Source organism: Protopterus annectens, chromosome 5.part0, assembly GCF_019279795.1.
Source record: "Protopterus annectens isolate FY-2018-M chromosome 5.part0, PAN1.0, whole genome shotgun sequence".
Classification (NCBI taxonomy): Eukaryota; Metazoa; Chordata; order Ceratodontiformes; family Protopteridae; genus Protopterus; species Protopterus annectens.
The window spans coordinates 1,711,167,837-1,711,182,443 of record NC_056735.1 but is presented as its reverse complement, the minus strand read 5'-3'; the positions used below and the strand labels follow the sequence as shown (position 1 = coordinate 1,711,182,443).

Genomic DNA, 14,607 nt, shown 5'->3' with positions numbered 1-14,607 from the left:
TATATTTCAAAATTTGCCAATTTAGGTCCAGAAGGTTTGAATATGGAATATAATTCAAAATATTTGATTTAATTGGATAACTGATTAGTCTAATAGGTATTTAAGGTTTGTCCTTCACTTATTTTAGTGATTTGTGTGTACTCCCTGAAGGCTTTGTTGAGGCACCTAGAGGATTATTAAAAGTAATGTTTTACTCTTCGGTTTCCCCTCCTGAAAAGTTCTTTCTGATACTGTTGCCAGTGGGAACAAAAGAAGTGCAAGAATCCCAGCAAAGATGATATGATTTGCTACAAATGGATTATTTTTAACCTACATCTGTTCCTCCTGTTTTGCCAGTCTTAGAGAATGCTTTCCTTGCAACCAGCAATTTGCCTGGCAGTCAGTCTGGTTAATTGTATAAGGTGGCCAGACACACAGATTTCTTTTCAAACTCTAGGTCGGACTCTATAGTAATTTCTGTGTTATAGGTTCATATTTAAGTACTAGGCTAGCTGCCTTTGCCTTAAGCCTAGTCAGTTTCCCTTTTTGTACTTGAATTAGCCTTTCCCACTGGTTAGAGATTGGCCTTACTTACCCATCCCGTGGTCGGTTATTATGAATTATTCCTAATAAAAATAACGGGTCATACCGTAGTTAATTTGATGGGACCCATGTTTGAGCTAAAGCATTTAATAGCTGCCTGTCTTCCTTAGTAGTACAGGTGTAGTCCTGTGATAAATTTCCAAGTCTGTCAAGTCTACTTCTGCCAAACCCTTATAGCGTCTAACTCTAGTCTTTCTGACAAGCTTGGGAAAGCCTTTAATAAGTTCTGGAAGAAAGTTTATGCTTACATCTTAGCCTTCAGCATAGAGAATTTTCTGGCTCGTATATCTTAATGTTTTTGCTGGCTTCCTTTGACAGTATGAGGAAGGCAAAATTGTCCTCCCTTCCTCATACTAAATTCCTTAATTCCTGTGTTTCAGGTAACAAAGCACTCCCTAAATTGTCATGGCACTTCTGATGCTGTTTCTAGAGCAGTTGCCACTAGGTCAGTGATGAGAGGATTTTGCTAGTCTGCATGCTCAAAATTTACCAAAGGATGTCAAAGCTGAGATCCTAAATGTTCCCTGGCTAAGGGAGGTATTGTTTGATCCATCCCCTTCTAAGGTCCTTAAGATTTGATGAATGGGGAAATTTAATTGGGGGGGGGGGTACCAGATTTTTCAACCCTCCATCACAAAGTACTACAAACTTTTCTTCCAGTTTAGGCTTCTTTTTCAGGAAACAGAATTAAACATTCCCAGCAAGGCACAGGTAAACAAAATTTCAGAAAGCAGTGGGAGTGAGTATCAAAGAAGGGAGGGCCCTCATAAAGTCAAGGACTGTCTAAGAAAGCCCCATCATGCATTTCCCCTCCTCACCCTGGCAGTCCTGTAATGCTTTCCCAAACTACAAGTTTTCACCAGGTAACTTCAGACACTTGTTCTGAGAGTCATTCACCAAGGCTGCACTTGGCAGTGGGATTTCCTTCCTCCCTTTCAAGAGATTCCTCTTCAGCCATGCAGTCAGACCTCCTTGTTTCCTCTTGATGGTCATGATCATCAAAATCTACATCAGTTGCTATATCCGGGGTTGTCAAACCTGTTCCCCCAGATCAAATAGGGAGGGAGAAAGGGGTTTATTCATGAGTCTTAATGGTGCAAAAGAAAGAAGGAACATGGTGACCTGTCTTAAAACTTTCTTTTCTAAACCTCTACAGCAAAATCACAAAATTCAAGGGTCTGTCTCTACAAAGTGTGCTGCCTCTCAATCCACTGGATTTAGAATGTGCTTGTTGTCTTCAGATGTTTTTGTTTTACATTTTTCTGTGCCAGGTTTACATTGTCATTTTTCTGCCTTGCCCTTTGGGTTTTCAACAGCTCCAACCGTGTTTATACAGTGCTTGGGTCCTGTAATAGCCTGTTGCTGATTGCAGGGCATTTGCATTTTCCCATATTTCGACAAATGCCTTTATTTTTGCAGATTCTTTCACAGGTTGTCAAGAATCTCTGAATTGGGTATATATATAAAAAAAATAAATAAGTAATTTTTTCAGCCTGGGTTTCTGGGTAAACATAGAAAAATCTTCTTCCATTCCATCTCACAGATGGTGTTTCTGACATGCCTACTGGATGCAGCCCTCATTATGGCTTTTCTCCCTCAGAACAAGGTGGAATGCTACAAGGAGCAGATGTTCTTCGTGTTTCACTGTTGCAGTCATTACATTTGAGTAATCTGCTGGCAGGTTGCCCTCAGTCGGCCTGAATTCCAAAGTCTTGGGTCCTGCGTCGGTTGCTGTCTCCTCTTCCATGATGTCAGGATGTCAGGGGTATAAAGCAAGCAGCCGACGCCATTTTCTTTAGTCTTTCTTGCCACGCGGTGCCTGAAGCAGAAGCATTTCGCAAGTGCCGGTCGGCCGACTCCTGAAAAAATTTGAATTTGAGTTTCAGAACCAAAGTCTTCACTAAAGCCAAGTACCCCGTTGGGGAAACTTTTTCTTGCTCCTTACCGATGTCAGAAAAAGTTAATAATTGTATTACTTGTGGGAAGCAAATACCTCCTAAGGATTTACATTTATACTGTATTCCTTGCCTAGGCCCTGATCACAACGTGCCTGGCTGTCGGTTTTGTGCTAGATTTAACCAACGCACTATTAAGCATCGGTATATTTTTGCCTCAAGAGTATTTTGGAAACAGATTTAACTACCCAGAAATGTCGTCTGATAGCAATCCAACTACCGGAGTACATAAACGCAAAGAAAAGGACAGAGAGAGAGACAGTCGTGGTCCAAAACAGACAAAGCTTCTCCTAAGCCAGTTGCCAGTTCGCCGGTACTCAGTGAGGCGCCATCACAGCCCCTGATACCTGCTACTTTAGAGTCGCAGGCCCCTACCCGACACCCATGTGAAGTCCGGCATGCCGCGCGATACTCATTATTAGACCCACGGATGTATCTCCCTCGGATGGGTCCGGAGCCGCTGAGCAGGCGCCGGCTTCTGAGGGTGTATTCAGGCCTCAACATCTTTATATCAAACCGACGACCGCTGCAAAACCAAAGACAAAAGCAACTTCTAAAACTAGAAAACCGATGCATGAGCCACGTGCACAGGCCTCTATGCCTAAAAAACAGATTATCAAAATGGACGAAGACCTTATTACCTTGATAAGGGGTTTCCATCCCCCTCCAGATAAGAGGCCTAGGCAAGACACTGATTATGAATCTTCAGATCAGGTTTCTATTTCTTCTGATTCCTCTTCTGATCAGGAATTATCTATACCTGCCTATGAGGATTCTGATGCAGAGGAGTCTATACCATCTGCATCACCTCCTGAGGATTATTCATTTGGGGAAACCTTGCATACTTTGAGGGAGCATTTTCACTGGGAGAGTCAAGACTTCTCAGAATCAAAAAAGAGGCTCAGGGATTTCCTTCTCCCTCAGCACAGGCCTTTAGCCATACCCCCTGTTTTAGACATTGTGGATGATGTGTTTTCGGAGTCAAGCTTGACACCTGACTCCTTACATCCGGCTCCCAACAAGCCTGACAGATATTACAGGGTCCCTGACTCGCACAAATTTTTATTTAGAAACCCTGCTGCTGACCCTGAAACTATTTCACAGGGTCCAAAGGGAGTTAAGGCCTCAACAGCAAAAAATCCTACCCCCTCTGACAGAGATTCAAGGGCATTGGATAGATGGGGAAAAAAGGTTTATACATCTGCAACCTTGGCAATTAGGGCTTTAACTGCCAGTTTCATATGCTCAAGTATCAACAACATGTTATGGGATTGCTAAAACAGAAAATGATGTTGATTTCTGAATGTGCAGAAAGTAAAGAATTGCAGGAATTATTGCATGCAGCTGAACAGGTTGGAACACATACTTTGCAATGTGGTTTTGATTCCTTAGAGGCCTCCTGCAGGGCCGCAGTTACTGGTTCTGTGATTAGGAGGCCTGCCTAGCTAAAGGAACAAAATTTGCCTGATCATGTTAAAGCTAAATACTAGATGCACCTTTACAGCATGATACTTTGGTATTAAGGCAGAAGAGGTTTTAAAGAAAATGGAAGACAAAGCTAATTCTATGCAAACTGTAAAAGACTTGTTACAAGTGCAGCCACCAAGATTCAGTAGACACTGGCCTACAAAAACTTGGTCCTTTCCTGTGTCAGACAGAGCTCAAAGGGGCAAATCCAGACGCCCTAAGGGTTCCAGATACCAGGCACAAGATTCATACTGGTCAAAGCAATGGGGCGCTTCTACCTCCAAATCTGGAGGAGATAAAGCACAAACCTACAGAAAACAGTCCCACTGACTTCCCTCAGACTTCACCAAGCACTTATCTTTTGGCAGCTCCCTTAGGGGGAAAATTAGCACCTTTTGCTCAAAATTGGCAGTTAATAACACAGGACAAGTGGGTGCTAAACATAGTATCACAGGGATACATATTCCATTTCCATACTCTGCCAATGGCAAACGGTTGGCCAGATCTACCAAAAAATCAATGAGCAGAAGCACAGAAACAGGTTATGTTCCTCATGGATATGGGGGCCATTCAGCCAGTACCAGAACAGGAAAAAGGACAAGGTTTTTACTCAAGACTGTTCTTGGTACCCAGAAAGGGCAAGGCCTGGAGGCCAATACTGGATTTATCAATTTTGAACACATACCTGGACATTCCAAAATTCAAAATGCTGACTTTGCAGCAGCTTCTGCCCATGCTGGGCAAGAATGCTTGGCTGGTGACATTAGACCTAAAAGAGGCATACCTGCATGTCCCAACAAGGGAATCATGCAGAAGATACCTCAGATTCAAGGCTGGCTTAATGCATTACCAATTCTCTGCACTGCCCTTTGGCTTATCTACTGCGCCCAGGGTCTTTACAAAATGCCTGGCACCAGTAATTGCATTTTGCAGACAGAAGCATTAAAATATATCCTTACTTGGACGACTGTCTCATTCAAGCAGAGAACAAGGACATTCTTCAATACCTGGTGTTTGTGAAAAGGCTTCTAACATGCCTAGGGTACACAATAAACGAAAAGAAATCACAACTGGTACCCTCTCAAAAGATAACATTCCTGGGTGCACGTTTGCATACAACTGCCCAGATGGCTTACCTCACACCAGATGAGCAAAGGCAACTGACCACTTACTTCAAATTGATGGCAACAAAAACCCAGTTATCTGCAAGACAAATTCTGCAGGCTTTAGGCTTCATGGCATCCTGCATCCTACTGATTCCATATGCAAAACTGCATATGAGGAAACTTCAAAGTTACCTAAAAAGTTTATTGAGTCAACATTGTCACAGTCTGGAAACAATGATTCCTCTCATTTCCTGCCTACAACAGGAGTTTCTATGGTGGGCAAAGGCATGTCACCAAAACATGGGACGGGCCTTCACTCTGCCCCCTGCCAGCCAAACCTTAACAGAACCATCAGATTATGCCTGGGGAGCCCACATGTCGGGAAGATGCATTCAGGGCATATGGACCCCAAAACAAATGCATCTACGTATCAACCAGAAAGAGATGCTAGCTGTTAAAAATGCCCTGACAGCCTTCAAGGACTTACTTTCATCCAGGGCAACTACTGATAAAGACTGACAACACCACGGTCATGTGGTATATAAACAAGCAGGGGGCATGCACTCATTCCCCCTTTGCAGATTAGCCATAGCACTGTGGGACACAGCTTTGACTTGCCAAATACATCTTCAAGCTTAATTCCTGCCAGGAAAACAAAATACTCTGGCAGACGATTTAAGCAGAAACCTTATGGATCCTCATGATTGGAAACTAGATCCACATGTCTTCAGCATGATAATAAAGAAATGGGGGAGCCCAGACATAGATCTGTTTGCCTCCCCTCAAAATTATCAATTGAAAAGATTCTGCACAAGGACTTATCACAGACATGCATGGAAAGTGGACGCCCTATCATTCATTTGGAAAAACCTATCAATTTACGCCTTTCCTCCACTGCCTCTTCTTCCCAAGGTCCTCCTAAAAGTCAGACAAGAGAAACCAAAGATGATACTAATTGCCCCGGACTGGCCCCACCAATACTGGTACCCAATCCTAAGGAACTTGTCTCAATACCCAGCTTGGACCTTACCTCAAAAGACATCAACTACTGTCCCAGCAAAACAATCAGATCCTGCACAATCAACTCCAGACACTGAACCTGGCAGCATGGCTGATCATGTAGTTATACAAACACCACCTCTCAGTAAAGCTGTGATGGATGTCATTTTGGAAATTAGAAGGCCTAGTACTAGAAAATCTTATGCTGATAAATGGAAGAGATTCTGTGCTTGGAATCAAGCACAAGGAACTGATACAGCAGAACCGAATATTCCTCAGATATTACAATACTTGACTGAGATGCTTCACAAAGGCCTGTCTTTCTCATCAATTAAAATCCACACCTCTGCCATTTCGGCTCATTACAATACAGAGCCACCAATCTTTTCTCATCCTTTACTAAAGCAGTATCTTAGAGGAGCCAAAAATTTAAGGCCTCCTAGAAGATCGCCAGTACCTGCATGGGACCTCAATTATGTGTTGGAAAAGCTCACCCTGCCTCCATTTGAACCAGCTGCTACTGCTGATATAAAGTTCTTATCATGGAAAACAACTCTGCTACTAGCAATTACTTCAGCAAGAAGAGTCTCAGTGCTACAGGCCCTCATGGCTGTGGAGCCTTTTATCATATCTTACCCAGACAGGGTGTCTCTGAGGACAAATCCAACATTTATGCCTAAGGTGGTTTCCAGTGTGGCTCTTAACCAAACTATTCATCTTCCAACCTATTATCCAAATCCGCAGAACAAGGGGGAAATAATTCTGCATTCCTTGGACGTATACAGACAGCTAAGATTCTACTTGAGCAGGACTAAAGCTCTAACAAAAACTGAGCAATTACTAGTGACATATGCTGCAGGATCAGAAGGAAAGGCTATTTCAAAGCAGACTATTTTAAAGTGGATAAGCCACTGCATTCGTTTCTGCTACTACACCATGGTAAACCTGTGCCCAAGGGCATTAGGTCTCATTCTACCAGAGCTGCAGCTACTTCAGCAGCCTTTCTCAGAGGAGTACCAACCAAAGACATTCTGGAGGCTGCTACTTGGAGTTCTGTTCTCACCTTTACACAGCATTACCATTTGCCTCTCTACTCTAAGTCCAGGGCAGGCTTTGCCACTGCAGTTCTGCAGGGCCTTATAGCCGCACCTAATGCTGTTTAGCTCCAGCCTCCCAACCATAGCTTTGGGATTCTGCTCAAATGTAAAATGTGAGGAACAGGAAACACCTTCAGGAACGTCTCGTACACGAGAGGGTAAAATACAATCCTTTATTCCACAATAGTGCAGTTAAGCGCTTTCAACTGGAAGTCCAGTCTTCTTCAGAACCATTAAAAAATACACGTAACCTTGTATATATAGTCAAAGTGAGTCAATCAATGTAAAAGTCAGCCAAAACTCTTAAAGGTGTAGGTCTCACTGAATAATTTCATTCAGAATCACACAATGAAATGTGTGTGTATAATAATTATGAACCATCATATATAAAAAAATTACTACTGAACAATAAATGTGTTGTGAAGGAATTATAACATTTGTATATGTATATACCTGTTTAAGTATTGTCATAGAAATTACTACATTGCAATGATAAAAATAAACAACAAATAAAATGTTAAAAAATTAAACTACAATATATTGCAGGAAAAAATCCCAAAACTAACAATAAAATGCATTACAGTTCTTTCCTTTAAATAATAAATGAATGTAATATTGACCAAAACTTACTGGGAAAGTACCAAGAAAGGTTTAATACTAATAAAATCGTTCAGTCCCGGGGGTCTTGTGGCATCCAATAAAATCTGCCACCTGCTCTCCAATGCAGCTAACTGCATCTTCCAATTACCCCCGAATAATGAACTCTTTATTTGGTCTATAATGGCAAACCGAAATTGATGCTCACCCCCATACTCATTGATATGCCTATATAGAGCATTTTTAGTATCTTTTTTCTGAATACGATGATAATGTTCATAGATACGTTTTTTTAAAAATCTTTCAGTTTTGCCAATATAGTACGCTGGACAGGATATACAAGAGGCCAGATAAATCACCTGACTAGTGTTACAATTCCCTGTTCTGGTCTTAATACAAGTGTGGTTGATGTCTTTAAGTCGAATAAATCTAGCCTCATTGATGTGGTTACACTGTTTACATCTTCCACATTTGGTAGTGCCTTTATACATATCTAATTTATCAATATTGTTACTGGCCTTCTCCAAAATTCTTTTGAGGTTAGTACCTGTCTTATATACAAATTTGGGTAGGGGTCCCACAATTGGATCCAAATTAGAGGCTGTAATAATATCCCAATGTTGACGCAAAATATCCTGGATGAAATTAGTGTGTGGGGTATATGTCAATATACATGCTTTGCCAAACAAACTATGTTCATTCCCTACACCTTTCAAACTAGCTACATAATTACCCAATAAAGGTGGGTATTTGTTCCCCCATTCCTTCTGTACATAACATATAACATCCCGGAGCATGTTTGCCGGGTGTCCACGATTAAGAAATAAGTTTTTGATAACATCAAGTTCTAACCTCATAACTGATTCAGTCGAAGACATCCTCGCCGCACGAATACACTGCCCCTTAACTATATTTTTGAAAATGTGTGGTGGATGGTTACTGGAAAAATATAAATAATCATTAGAAAAAGTTGGCTTCCGGTAGATCTTAGAAGTGAATCCATTACTATCAAAACCAACTAAAACATCCAAGTACGGAATGTTAAGGACACTGGTGTTATAGGTGAATTTTAAGAATTGGGAGGAATTATTAAGAAATGACATAAATTCTTGCAGTCTCTCTGTCGATGCCTGCCATAAGATAAAAATATCATCCAAATATCTTGCGTAAAATTTTATGTCAGTGTTGAAATTACCTTTAAATAATACTTCTTCCTCCCATTCCAACATCACAAGGTTTGCAAAAATGGGAGCACAAGATGCTCCCATAGCAACCCCCTTGATTTGTTTAAAGAATTCTCCTTGAAATACAATGTAATTGTGCTCCAGCACCAATCCCATCATATCACATAGCAGGGAGACCTTGTCCCAACTTAATCCTGAATACTTCCTCAAGCTGTTAGAAAAATATTCCAGACCATCATCTCTAGGAATGCTAGAGAATAAATCCACAACATCTATAGTTACGAGGGTAAGATCAGTTGTCCAGTTGTCCTTAGTTAACTTCCCCAAAAAACTCCAAGAATCTTTCATAATATGTGGGATGACCCCATAGATGTGCTTGAGCTGGTGGTCTATCCATCTGCCTACATTGAATGTTTTGGATTTAGACCCAGAGATGATGGGTCTGAAGGGGGGTTTGTCTAAAGATTTGTGTATCTTTGGGATCCCAACAATTTTGGCCAGCACCCGGATGATCATTCTTCAGAAACATGTAGGTCTCATTGGTTATCCTGTAGTCTATTAAATATTCTTCAATCGCCAGATCAATGCGTCTGTGTCCTATATTGATCTAATTGATGGAAATAGATTCGTAGGTATCAGTCTGATGTAATATATCATATATGCTAGAAATATATGCTTCAGTCTGGAATATAACTATCCCTCCGCCTTTATCTGGTTTCATAATACGAACCTCCTTGTTGCGTATTACTTTGTTTAGACAATCCCTCTCTAGCTGTGTTAGGTTAGTCTGTGGATCATAGTATAAATTGTGTCTGTTCCTTATGTCCCTGTGTAACCTATAGATGTCCTTACACACTAGTTTCTCAAAATTGGATATACTAGGATGAGAGGTTGGGACATAGGCGCTTTTTTTACACAATTGGTTGGTCTCTACCCTATCCATATTGTCCACTTGATTGTCATAGACAATGGCTAAGTTTAATTTACGACAATAAAGCTTAACTTGTTTAATGTCAAATAAATCACTACGAACAGTGGGTATAAACTTCATACCTTTACACATAACACTAATAAATTGGTCATCAACCTCCACGTCAGTGTAATTGTAAACATTGAAACCTTCATAACTAGAAACAGTACAGGGGTGAGTGTGTGTAAACGTAGAAATACCCTGCGGAATCTCAACAACATCAATGGACTTGTCAAATGAAGGTGTCAATGTGGGGTGGTCAGCCTTATATAACCTATCCCCTATAACTTCACTGACTCTAGTGTGGGAAACATATATTATTTCCTGTAATTGTTCCACTGTCTGTTGGGGTTCCTGGGGAGGGATGGCTTGTCCCTCTAAAAATTTCTTTCTTTACTGAAACCCCTGTGGGCAGATCTAGAAAAATGGGTGTTTAAACCTTGTTCAATAACTTTTTCCTTAGGCCAAATATAAGCCCTGTTGGTACTGTATAACTCTAAATCTCTAGACAACTTCCTGCTTTTTCTGTCAAAGATACTGTCTGCCTTACTATCAGCCAAAGAAAATTGTTTCTTAAACAATTCTTTCCAGGAGTCATATTCAGCATCACAAGTAATGGTCTCATACATACTCTCCAATTCATCTCCTAATGAAACACATTTCTCCTGTTGGTATTTAAGTAACAGTTGCATATAGGCACATCCAAAGTTATCAAATAACCCATTAAATTCGTGCACCACATCTGAATTATAAGAAATGCCTCATGGGAGTTTAAAGAATCTTAGGCCCTTAGGTACAACATTAACTTTCAAACAATTATTTAAGTAACTTATATCAATTTTAGAATTTTTATAAGCAGTAAGTTTTTTACCAAAATCAAAAATCATTTCTTTAAGTGAGCTGTAAACATAATTTTTATTGGAATAGTTCAAATGACCTTTCTTCCCAAAATCATAAGCATCATGTTTGTCGTTAAGAAAATGTTCCATGAGTTCTCTTTCATTAGCAGTTTTAGATAATATATTGAAATTGTATCTGTTCGACTCAACACAGCCATTACGAGCAAATGTCCTGAAGTCCTGATTGGGACTAGAAATATTATATTGCACAGTACCTTTTTTATCATTGTCAGACTTCTGCTTATTATTTCCGTAATCTTTACTTGGATGTGTAGCTTTTGGCTTGGCACCAATGCGTTCAGCCTCTCGCCTGGCCCGTGTAATACTAAAGTCAAATGTGAAATCCTGGGCTGGGGTGAGTCTCAGCAGATCGAAAAAATTACGTGCATCATCCTGGATGGTGAAGTGACAATGTTCCTTAGGAGAAGCCTCGGATACCTCACAGGCATCGGGTAGATCAATTGCGCCGTTTGTTGTGTGTTCTACGTCTTCGGTCATCCGGAGAGCTTCAGGAAACCCTCGTTCTGGTGTAGGCGGATGCCTCCTAATGCGTGCACGTTCACGGTCGCATTCACAAGTGTTGGGCGTCATCCGGATAGCAGGAACAGCCTCCTCCTCTCCTCTTGAGGAAGACAAACTTCCGTTGGCATGTATAACATCACGGGGATGTGATGAATGTGATGAGTTCAAAGTTTTAACATTTTTGGTTGCTAAACTAGTAACCAAATCGAATAATTTCTTTAACTCACTCTGAACAGCTGAAACTTCAGCTCGTAGTCCATCAAACTCCTCCCGAGACAAAGCACCGGAGGTGTCTTCCTGATCCAGCATAATACTACAACCAGTAAGTATCCAAAGCTGCCACCAACTCAAAATAAAATGTGAGGAACAGGAAACACCTTCAGGAACGGCTCGTACACGAGAGGGTAAAATACAATCCTTTATTCCACAATAGTGCAGTTAAGCGCTTTCAACTGGAAGCCCAGTCTTCTTCAGAACCATTAAAAAATACACGTAACCTTGTATATATAGTCAAAGTGAGTCAATCAATGTAAAAGTCCACCAAAACTCTTAAAGGTGTAGGTCTCACTGAATAATTTCATTCAGAATCACACAATGAAATGTGTGTGTATAATAATTATGAACCATCATATATAAAAAAATTACTACTGAACAATAAATGTGTTGTGAAGGAATTATAACATGTCCTTAACATTCCGTACTTGGATGTTTTAGTTGGTTTTGATAGTAATGGATTCACTTCTAAGATCTACCGGAAGCCAGCTTTTTCTGATGATTATTTATATTTTTCCAGTAACCATCCACCACACATTTTCAAAAATATAGTTAAGGGGCAGTGTATTCGTGCGGCGAGGATGTCTTCGACTGAATCAGTTATGAGGTTAGAACTTGATGTTATCAAAAACTTATTTCTTAATTGTGGATACCCGGCAAACATGCTCCGGGATGTTATATGTTATGTACAGAAGGAATGGGGGAACAAATACCCACCTTTATTGGGTAATTATGTAGCTAGTTTGAAAGGTGTAGGGAATGAACATAGTTTGTTTGGCAGAGCATGTATATTGACATATACCCCACACACTAATTTCATCCAGGATATTTTGCGTCAACATTGGGATATTATTACAGCCTCTAATTTGGATCCAATTGTGGGACCCCTACCCAAATTTGTATATAAGACAGGTACTAACCTCAAAAGAATTTTGGAGAAGGCCAGTAACAATATTGATAAATTAGATATGTATAAAGGCACTACCAAATGTGGAAGATGTAAACAGTGTAACCACATCAATGAGGCTAGATTTATTCGACTTAAAGACATCAACCACACTTGTATTAAGACCAGAACAGGGAATTGTAACACTAGTCAGGTGATTTATCTGGCCTCTTGTATATCCTGTCCAGCGTACTATATTGGCAAAACTGAAAGATTTTTAAAAAAACGTATCTATGAACATTATTATCGTATTCAGAAAAAAGATACTAAAAATGCTCTATATAGGCATATCAATGAGTATGGGGGTGAGCATCAATTTCGGTTTGCCATTATAGACCAAATAAAGAGTTCATTATTCGGGGGTAATTGGAAGATGCAGTTAGCTGCATTGGAGAGCAGGTGGCAGATTTTATTGGATGCCACAAGACCCCCGGGACTGAACGATTTTATTAGTATTAAACCTTTCTTGGTACTTTCCCAGTAAGTTTTGGTCAATATTACATTCATTTATTATTTAAAGGAAAGAACTGTAATGCATTTTATTGTTAGTTTTGGGATTTTTTCTTGCAATATATTGTAGTTTAATTTTTTAACATTTTATTTGCTGTTTATTTTTATCATTGCAATGTAGTAATTTCTATGACAATACTTAAACAGGTATATACATATACAAATGTTATAATTCCTTCACAACACATTTATTGTTCAGTAGTAATTTTTTTATATATGATGGTTCATAATTATTATACACACACATTTCATTGTGTGATTCTGAATGAAATTATTCAGTGAGACCTACACCTTTAAGAGTTTTGGCGGACTTTTACATTGATTGACTCACTTTGACTATATATACAAGGTTACGTGTATTTTTTAATGGTTCTGAAGAAGACTGGGCTTCCAGTTGAAAGCGCTTAACTGCACTATTGTGGAATAAAGGATTGTATTTTACCCTCTCGTGTACGAGCCGTTCCTGAAGGTGTTTCCTGTTCCTCACATTTTATTTTGAGTTGGTGGCAGCTTTGGATACATTCTGCTCAAATGTAATGACTGCAACAGTGAAACACGAAGAACATAGTACAGTTGTGTACACTTACCATAAATGTAGATGTTCGAGTGTATTCACTATTGCAGTCCAGGTTACCCGTCCGCCATCCCCCTTTCCTTCTCGAGTTTATCTTTCCTTCTTTATCTTCTACAGTCTATGTGGTGTATTTGCTTGTAGATGAAGGTAAAGTTTATATTGATGCATATATATATATATATATATTTATTTATTTATTTATTTATTTTTTTTTTTTTGCTACCTTTTTGGGGGCACCTGACATCTGGGGCAAGAAAAACTAAAGAAAATGGTGTCAGCTGCTTGCTTTATACTCCTGATGACCTGACGTCATGGAAGAGGAGATGGCAACCGACGGAGGACCCAAGACTTTGGAATTCAGGCCGACTGAGGGCAACCTGCCAGCAGATTACCCAAATGTAATGAGTGCAACAGTGAATACACTCGAACATCTACATTTATGGTAAGTGTACACAACTGTACTTTTCTGATATTTTCAGCCTGACTCTGGCATCTGACTGGGAATATCTCAGAATTCTACGTTTCATGGCCTATACTATTCTCATGCTTCCTTTGGCTACATTTCACATGAAGAAAATATAATGGTTTATCAAATCCATGTGAATCCAACTCTAGTACTCATTTTCATTTTAGTTCCCAGTGCTAGGGTTTGTGTAAAAGGCGTTAGTCTGGTGGATGAATCAGTTGCAACTCATCCCAGGTTTCCCTTTTTCCTCTTCCAGCCCTACCCAGTCTATACCCACAGGGTGATGTAGACTTTGCTTGAGTAGATGTGTTCAAGAAAGTGAAAGTCCAGGGCCTGTGGAACAAGGAAGACATTCTACCATGCAGATGTTCTTCGTGTTTCACTGTTGCAGTCATCACACTTCGGTTATCGGCCTGCAGGTAGCCCTCAGTCGGCCCGAACACCAGAGACTTAGTATTTC

At 40.1% G+C, this 14,607-nt stretch overlaps 1 protein-coding gene across 2 annotated transcripts in view; it reads left to right on the top strand.

The window, feature by feature from the left end:
* Nucleotides 1-14,607, top strand: part of GSK3B (glycogen synthase kinase 3 beta) — a 1,987,846-nt gene that overhangs the window by 1,419,504 nt on the left and 553,735 nt on the right. The gene's annotated exons all lie outside the window — the stretch shown is intronic.